A 10,310-nucleotide genomic window follows, 5' to 3' on the forward strand; every position below is an offset into this window, starting at 1 on the left:
ATGGTTGAAACATTCCAACGTGTCTAAGAGGTAATAGTTAAGAAAAATAATGCAAGGATAGATGAAAAAGTGTGCTTGGGGTTCTTACCATTGTGGTTCAGCATTGTATTGTACAGTGTGTGTTTTACAATACTTGCCACAAAAGTGAGTCAGGAGTTGAAAGAAGAACTCCAATCATTAAACTTGGCTCCCATGTCTATTGTTCAATGAAATCCCGAAACTGGTGGATACAAGTCATTATGACATTCATACTTGATTGATCAGAGTTTTCCAGCGAATGATGATAAAACTCAAAGCATCAATGAATTCTCTGCAAGGTGGATGGTTGAAATTTCTTGTTGCACCTTAGATTCCATATTTATTACTATGCCATCCCTTGGTTGCTAGCAGGAGACTTGTAAGATTTATTTAGGTTTGTTGAGGGGAAAAATGGCAAACTACATGTACTTTACCAGGATTGCACTCTGGATCAGTGAATGGTTTTCATAAATTCTGCTCCATGTCACTTGTCAGGTCCAATCTGTAGGCTGTATGGTCCTCTGTCAATCTGTGGAAGAGAGTTACATTACATTCCATGTTGGTCCCTCTGGAACAATTTCCAGATTCAATTGGTAATCACTCTAAACCGGAATAGAGAAAAAACAATCTGCTCGAGGTTCAGAACCATAAGTAATGCATGACTGTCACCTTTGAACACTGTTTTAGAATATATCCTGTCTCATTCAAACATATACCAAGTATGATTAGACAACAAGGTTTTAGGGAACACTTGGCATGCCCCAAATTTCAAACAAACTACAACTTTCAAGGCTTGATTAAATACTTAATTAATTCATAAGGATATGAATTGCTATATAAAGGATGGTATAATGGTATAAGCACTAGGGGCCCGATTCAGATGTCGGAAATGTACGACTTCCCTACGCACACCTTTCCTACGCACTTATCAGTAGTTGGTATTCAGACTTACCTTATGCAGGTGCATAACGAGCTTTGACGGGGTGGTTCCCTTTGCGCAAGCTGAATTAATTTAATGAAACTGCTGAAAACCCTCCTACTTGCTGGTCAATAGATTTTCTCGTGGAGTTTTCATTCAATAGGGTTTTCATTACGTTTATCTAAAGCCATCCCTTTAAATTTGGTGTACCTTTAATTAGAATTCCCTCTACTACTCACTAGAATATAGAGATGGAAGGAGGCCTCACCGTTGTATCTGTGCTATTATGGCATCTGTGACAGCATGGGCAGCACCATTGAGGCTATCTTCATTTTGAAGTAGTCAATTTTCTTCTTCACGATTAGCTGATCCCTCTTTACAACACGGTTGGACATGACTCCAACAGGGTCACCAGGAGGGATCAGCCAATGAAGTTGGAAATCTCACCCAGTTGACTATATTAAAATGGTGGAATCCCTCAAAGGCGCTGCCCATGCTAAAACAGCGTTTTGGCAACTAGAGGCCTCTCATTCTGTATAGGAGAGAACGGTTCAGAATATTAGGAATCAATGAAAGAAAATACATACATACAGTATTCATCTCCTTTTCAGGACCGATTAATAGATACAAAAATACTCTGATCTTGTATATTATTTAGGAAAGTATTTATGAATAATAAACTTTAGGTCATGTAGTGTACTAAATACACTACCTGACCAAAGGTATGTGGACACCTGCTCATCAAACATCTCATTCCAAAATCATGGGCAATAATATGGAGCTAGTCCCCCTTTGCTGCTATAACAGATTCCACTCTTCTGGGAAGGATTTCCACAGGATATTGGAACATTGCTGCAGGGACTTGCTTCCATTCAGCCACAAGAGCATTGGTGAGGTTGGGCACTGATGTTGGGCGATTAGGCCTGGCTCACAGTCGGCATTCCAATTCCTCCCAAAGGTGTTCGGTGGGGTAGAGGTCAGGGCTCTGTGCAGGCCAGTCAAGTTATTACACACCAATCCCGACAAACCATTTCTGTATGGACCTCGCTTTGTGCACAGGGGCATTGTTATGCTGAAACAGGAAAGGGTCTTCCCCAAACAGTTGTCACAATGTCGTAAGCACAGAATCATCTAGAATGCCATTGTATGCTGTAGTATTAAGATTTCCCTTCACTGGAACTAAGGTTGTGGCAGGTAGCCTAGTGGTTAGAGCTATGGACTAGTAACTGAAAGGTTGTAAGATTGAATCCCTGAGCTGACAAGGTAAAAAATCTGTTGTTCTGCCCCTGAACAAGGCAGTTAATCCACTGTTCCTAGGCCATCATTGAAAATAAGAATTTGTTCTTAACTGACTTGCCTAGTTAAATAAAGGTTAAAAAGGGGGCCTAGCCTGAACCATGAAAAACAGCCCCAGACCAATATTCCTACTCCACCAAACTTTACAGTTGGCACTATGCATTGAGACAGGGAGTGTTCTCCTCCAAACCCAGATTTGTCTGTCGCACTACCATGATGGTGAAGCGTGATTCATCACTACAAGGAATGCATTTCCACTGCTCCAGAGTCCAATGGCAGTGAGCTTGACACCACTCCAGCAGAAGCTTGGCGTTGCACATGGTGGTCTTAGGCTTGTGTGTGGCTGCTCGGCCAAGGTAACCTATTTCATGAAGCTCCTGATGAACAGTTATTGTGCTGACGTTGCTTCCAGAGGCAGTTTGGAACTCAATAGTGAGTGTTGCAACCGAGGAAAGATTATTTTCTGGAGTGATGAATCACGCTTCACCATCTGGCAGTCCGAGAGACAAATCTGGGTTTGGCGGATGCCAGAAGAACGCTCCCTGTCCGAATGCATAGTGCTGACTAGTTCAGCACTCAGCGGACCCGTTCTTTGAGCTTGTGTGGCCTTTCACTTCCCGGCTGAGCCGTTGTTGCAACCTAGACGTTACCACTTCACAATAACAGCACTTGCAGTTGACGGGCAGGTATAGCAGGGCAGAAACTGGACCTGTGATATCCTATGATGGTGCCCTATTGAAAGTCACTGAGCTCTTCAGTAAGGCCATTCTTCTGCCAAAGTTTGTCTATGAAGATTGCCTGGTTGTGTGCTCGATTTTATACACCTGTCAGCAACTGGTCAAATCAAATCAAATCAAATCAAATTTATTTTATATAGCCCTTCGTACATCAGCTGATATCTCAAAGTGCTGTACAGAAACCCAGCCTAAAACCCCAAACAGCAAGCAATGCAGGTGAAGAAGCACGGTGGCTAGGAAAAACTCCCTAGAAAGGCCAAAACCTAGGAAGAAACCTAGAGAGGAACCAGGCTATGTGGGGTGGCCAGTCCTCTTCTGGCTGTGCCGGGTGGAGATTATAACAAAACATGGTCAAGATGTTCAAATGTTCATAAATGACCAGCATGGTCGAATAATAATAAGGCAGAATAGTTGAAACTGGAGCAGCAGCACAGTCAGGTGAACTGGTGTGGCTATAATAGCCTAATCCACTAATTTGAAGGGGTGTGTGGTGGTCAGTGTAGTTTAAGATGAGGGAGGCAGATTTATTTAATTTTATTTCTATTACAGCATATTGGATGACTGTCATTCATATTCCAATCACCCAGTTTAATGAAACAGCGATAGGTTTATGCTACTACATGATAATCAAATTTTCCCTATACCCATCATGATGTTGCTACAACCTAGCCTATGAATGAAAGTTTACAATGTAGGTGCACACAGTTTGAGGTGATAGACACATGGACAGTGACACATTCAATACTGCCTTGCACACTCTTGCCTGCGTCTAGCTGATCTAGGGTGTAATCATTAGTCCAACAGCTACAATAGAGAGTTTTGATTGGACAAATTCAGGTATGTTTATCCCCATTTCGTTCCGTTTGCTTCCGTTCAAGAAACGTCTTTCAACAGAATTGGCAGAATGAATACACCCCTGATCACACAAACACAGTTCACTTTCATAGCAGCCAAGTTGTTCCTTCTTGCATCTATGCGCTCTATAACTCATATTTTCCCTTTGCTTGTGGAATTCAATGACCAACACAAATATGTGACCAGTTGAAAAAACTTTTCCAACCCATATCATAACCTCTATACACAGCCTACATCGTTGTCATCATATTAGCTAAAGTAACGTAAGTCAACGTCAATAGTCAACGTAGAAAATAGAACTAACGTGTTAGTAAACCTGCTACAATCATATGGTAACGTTGTGGCGAAATCCTGCACGGAGCCTTCACCGTGCACTGCCACTTTAAGGAAGGAGGAAATAAAGACAGCTTTTTCAGCTCTTTGGGGAGGAGCTCTTGGTTGGCGCGACAGTTTTATTGTGTGTGCTATGCTGCAGAAGTTTGGTTTATTTTCAGCATGTGTAGTTTATAAAGTATTTAACTCAATCATCGGTGTGACAGTTCTAGGTCGTGGTTGTTATCGTTTGGGACCGCGCCGGTTATGGATCGCATGGATTAGTAGCAACATTGTTGCGAAGCTTTGACATACAAACCAACAAACCATCGAACAGTCAGACAGTACCCCGGCACGCCTGAAGACCACAGCTAAGATGTCTCTTGTTCTCTTTCTCTCTTTCTCTTCCCGCTATTGTTCTAGTGCTTTAGCCTGCAACCAGACTTTCTATTTTTCAAATGCACTTCCCATTGAAGTTCTGGACTATTATTGCCCTGCCAGAAGTATTTGGGTGGTCATTTTAGTTAAAAGTGAGGTTGCTTGTAAGTTGTGTATTGTTATTTGAACTGTATTGAGGTGGGGTGTACTAATGACATGTGGCCGAGAAGATTGTGGACATTTTTAAGGCCTTTGTGTCTATGAACACCCCCCACATTCATTCCCTCTGCACTCCTCCACTGGAAGATAATACATATTATTGCAAATCCTCTGTTGATGACTGAGTTCTTTCTTGTATGAAGTTGCCGTTCAATTGCTCTGCCATTATTATTATTAATTATTATTAATTATTATTATTATTATTATTATTATTATTATATGAGGTATTCTTGGTGGGGTTACCCCTGTGCTGTGATGTGGGTTTTATAGGGTGTGTATTCTCTTTTCTCTCCACTGGCTATCTGGTAAACAGGCTACACTCTAGGCAGTCTCTTCTGCTGAGGTATGTGGGTCTGGTAGTGGTACTCTCTCTGTTCTACTCTTTTCCTTTCGGCAAGGTTGATACCTGCCTGGCGCCCGAACAAAATCTTTCTTTACCCCTCTCAAATAAATACCGCTACAGAATTGGCGCCCGAACTGGGACTTGAAGAGAAACACTCATGACACCATCCACACAAGGTTGAATCGTGTCTTTTGTTGGAACCCCATACTGTGTCAATGTGGACACACCTGATGGTAATCATGTTCGGGATTCTTTCATTGTGGAAGGACTCGATGGAGTTGGATAGCACTGACCCTAATCCCCAGGCTTCCGGCTCACCTATAACATCTCCACCATTACCCTCCCCTCAAACCCTTCCTGTTACCCTGTCCAGAGAGACTGGGAGAGGTGTCTCTGTGATCACTGGACAAATGGAACATTAATGGACACCCATCATAGTTTGACAATGCAGTACAAAAGCCCCTCTGAAGATACTGTTAAACAACAGAACTCCCGCTGCCACTGTCAACTACTTTTCACCACTTTTGGCAGCCCAGAAGATGATGTTGATCCACTGTTTTTCTTATCTAAGTGTAATGATTTTCTTTCTATCCGGCCCCTTACTGACTTGGAGGTTCTTGCCACCCTCCGCAGTGTTCTCTATGGTACAGCACGAGACTGGTGGGAGATAGCCCGTGAACACGTGTCAACCTGGGAGAAGTTTAAAAAAATATTCCTCTTAGCCTTCCTCTCAGAGGACTATGGGGATGAACTGGCGGAACATGTTCGTAACAGAGTCCAGGGTGAAGCAGAGCCAATACGGGACTTTGCCTTCTCCTATCGACTTCTATGTAGGAGATGGAAGGCTGACATTACTGAGCATGAGATGGTCAAACTCCTTTTTCAGAACATAGTTCCCCGCCTTGCAAGTCAACTTCGAGAACGTGTGCAGAACGTGGATGATCTGGTGCGTCTTGGGACTAAGTTTGGGAAGGACTGGAAGCACCACCTCCAAACTAAAAACCCTGTTCCCTCATTGCAGTATACCCATAACTCTCCTGGGGCTAAACCGTCTCAGATATTTGTACCCAAGATCCAGGACAAAAGTCCAGTTATGTGTTGGAGGTGTAAAGTCCAACATCCTCCAGATTCTTGCCCGCTCTATGTCCAGCGTCAGGTTTCAGGAAAAGGTCAGAAAGGACAGAAGACTGAAAGTCTAGACAGCCGTGGTGGCTTGCATACAATTGGGTCTACATTAATGCCCACCACGAAGCCTTTAGACAGCACAAATAGCGGGCTTATTCCTATTCCGCAACAACTATTCCTCTGGTTCCTCTGACTGTTAGGAACTGGAGAGGGAAGGCCATAATCTACACAGGGGCATCTTACACCCTGATGCAAGAGGCCCTGTGGCAGAACATGGCGTTACCTCATGAGGAGCTACGAACATGGGAGGAGGGACCATTGTACTTGGCCAATGGAGAACCTACCACCCCCTTGGGCTGGATTGGTATAATAATACAACTGCATGGTGAGACTATTAACCTTCCTGTAGCTATTCTTGCAGATTCAAGCCTTGCATTTGCTGTAGTCCTTGGCCTAGATTTCCTGTTCTTCAGTGGACTGACCATCTCTGTCCGAACCCTCCTATCAGCTGCACTCTGACTATTCCCAGCCTCATCCATTTGAACCTGGTAATGCACTGATTTCAGGCTGGAGCCTGCTACATTATGCAGAGTCCGGACAAGGTCAAGTCAGAGACCGAGAAAATATAAAGAGACAAAGACAAAAACATGTTCCACCAGTGAAGTCCGAGAACCCAACTATCACCCTGATTACCGCTGTACCCCCCCCCCCCCCCCCCTTCTATCCGAGAGCAAAAGCAAACCTGATGCTGATTTCTACATCAAACAAGCGATGGAACAGGCATGTCTGTCGGATGATGAAAGGTGGCAGCTCTCCCAGATGTTGGACATGAACAGTGAGGTCTGTACTCTTACACTCGGCCGTACAACCGTCTTCAAACACAAAATCTATACCCGGCATGAGGTCCCCATTAAGCAGCGTCCCTACAGGCTATCCCCCGCCAAACTGGCAATTCTCAATGAACAGCTCAAAGGCATGTTAGAGAATGGAATTGTGGAACCTTCTTTATCCGGATGGGCTTCTCCGGTTGTCCTGATTCCTAAGAAAGATGGTGGATATCGATTCTGTGTGGACTACAGGAAGCCGAATGCCATAACAGAAAGCGATGCTTACCCTCTACCAAACATAAATGACATACTGGAATCTCTGGTAGGAGCATCCATCTTTAGTAATCTGGATCTGAACAGTGGCTATTGGCAGGTGTTAATGGATCCCGCTAGTCAGGCCAAGACTGCCTTTGTCACCCATGCTGGTTTGTACTCCTTCAAAGTCAGGCCTTTTCGTTTGAAGAATGCTCCAGCAACCTTCCAAAGGTTGATGGAGACTGTCCTGGGAGATCTAAGGGGTAGAAATTGTCTTGTGTATCTGGATGACATCATAATCTATTCCTCTGTCGCGGATCATCTGCAAGACATACAGTCCGTCTGACAGACTAAAGGCTGCAGGTTTGACCTTGAACTTGAAGAAGTGTCGTGTCTGTCTGCCAGAACTCAAGTTCCTTGGTCATGTGGTTCCAGCCGTGCAGGAATTCCCAATTCCCACATCCCTCAAGGCTGTTCAGCGGTTTCTGGGTATGGCTGGATGGTACCACAGGTTTGTGCCTGACTTCTCAAAGGTCGCCGAACCCAAATCAAATCAAATTTTATTTGTCACATACACATGGTTAGCAGATGTTAATGCGAGTGTAGCGAAATGCTTGTGCTTCTAGTTCCGACAATGCAGTAATAACAAGTAATCTAACTAACAATTCCAAAACTACTGTCTTGTACACAGTGTAAGGGGATAAAGAATATGTACATAAGGATATATGAATGAGTGATGGTACAGAGCAGCATAGGCAAGATACAGTAGATGGTATCGAGTACAGTATGTACAAATGAGATGAGTATGTAAACAAAGTGGCATAGTTTAAAGTGGCTAGTGATACATGTATTACATAAGGATACAGTCGATGATATAGAGTACAGTATATACGTATGCATATGAGATGAATAATGTAGGGTAAGTAACATTATATAAGGTAGCATTGTTTAAAGTGGCTAGTGATATATTTACATCAATTCCCATTATTAACGTGGCTGGAGTTGAGTCAGTGTCAGTGTGTTGGCAGCAGCCACTCAGTGTTAGTGGTGGCTGTTTAACAGTCTGATGGCCTTGAGATAGAAGCTGTTTTTCAGTCTCTCGGTCCCAGCTTTGATGCACCTGTACTGACCTCGCCTTCTGGATGATAGCGGGGTGAACAGGCAGTGGCTCGGGTGGTTGATGTCCTTGATGATCTTTATGGCCTTCCTGTGACATCGGGTGGTGTAGGTGTCCTGGAGGGCAGGTAGTTTGCCCCCGGTGATGCGTTGTGCAGACCTCACTACCCTCTGGAGAGCCTTACGGTTGAGGGCGGTGCAGTTGCCATACCAGGCGGTGATACAGCCTGCCAGGATGCTCTCGATTGTGCATCTGTAGAAGTTTGTGAGTGCTTTTGGTGACAAGCCAAATTTCTTCAGCCTCCTGAGGTTGAAGAGGCGCTGCTGCGCCTTCTTCACGATGCTGTCTGTGTGAGTGGACCAATTCAGTTTGTCTGTGATGTGTATGCCGAGGAACTTAAAACTTGCTACCCCCTATCCACTACTGTTCCATCGATGTGGATAGGGGGGTGTTCCCTCTGCTGTTTCCTGAAGTCCACAATCATCTCCTTAGTTTTGTTGACGTTGAGTGTGAGGTTATTTTCCTGACACCACACTCCGAGGGCCCTCACCTCCTCCCTGTAGGCCGTCTCGTCGTTGTTGGTAATCAAGCCTACCACTGTTGTGTCGTCCGCAAACTTGATGATTGAGTTGGAGGCGTGCGTGGCCACGCAGTCGTGGGTGAACAGGGAGTACAGGAGAGGGCTCAGAACGCACCCTTGTGCCCCTCAACCACCTTAAGAAGAAAGGTGTGAAATTCCAATGGACCCCTGCATGCCAAAGTGCATTTGAAGCACTCAAAAACGGTCTTATTACTCCTCCAGTGCTTGGACATCCTAACCTGAATGCTAATTTCATTGTGTACACGTATGCAAGTCAAACAGGACTTGGAGCAGTCTTGGCTCAACAAACAGGACTTGGAACAGAAAAAGTTCTTGCTTATGCAAGTAGCACCCTTAATTCAGCCGAGAGGCTGAAAGGGAGTGCCTCGCTGTGGTCTGGGCTTTGGAGAAATGGAGCTACTACTTGGAGGCGAAGATCTTCACAGTTGTCACAGACCACACTGCTCTGCAGAGGGTTCTGGCATCAGGCAAGACCAACAGCTGTATAATTCGCTGGTCTATCAGACTGCAGAAGTTTGACTTCATCATTGAGTATCTCAAAGGAAAACTGAACGTTGTACCAGATACCCTTTCTCGGATTACAGAGACTGCCAATGTTTGTCCTCCCTTGTGCAGTACTTATACTACCGCGAAATGTCTGGATGATTCCTTTCCTCTGGATGATGAGTGTATGGAGAGCACAGCAGAAGGATGCTGCCATCATGGCGATTCACAAGAGTCTGTCTGAAGAAGACTCCAAGAGTCACTTCAATGATAAGTATAGCATAATTCAGGAAAAAGTGTATCAAAAAACTCCTAGGGGAGATTGAATACACAGCACCCATTATCGCGTCTTCATTCCCTCCTAGATTGAGTGACCAGATAATCCAAGTTTATCATGCTAATCCCATGAGTGGCCATCTTGGAGTTTTTAATACTTATCGTAGACTACAAGAGGTGGTTTACTGGCCATGCATGTGGGTTGATACCCGGAAGTTTTACAGCAGTGTGAAGTCTGCCAGAAATACAAACCAGACATTGGCAGACCTGCCGGGAAAATGCAGCAGACCGTGGTGAACCATTCAAATGAAATGTTGGGAATTTTCCTCCCAGCCGGGGGTCCTGGAATGAATTTTCATTGGTGGTAGTGGACTACTACACACACTGGGTGGAGTTGTTTCCCCTCTGCAAAGCCATTGCATCAGCCAGTGCTCTAATTCTGCGAAAGGAGGTCTTTACCAGATTCGGGATTCCAGACCGAATCCTCTCTGACAGAGGTCTGCAGTTCATATCAGGAATCTACAAAGAGCTTTGTACCTACTGAGGTGT

This window comes from Oncorhynchus mykiss, chromosome 23 (assembly GCF_013265735.2).
Source record: "Oncorhynchus mykiss isolate Arlee chromosome 23, USDA_OmykA_1.1, whole genome shotgun sequence".
Taxonomy (NCBI): Eukaryota; Metazoa; Chordata; class Actinopteri; order Salmoniformes; family Salmonidae; genus Oncorhynchus; species Oncorhynchus mykiss.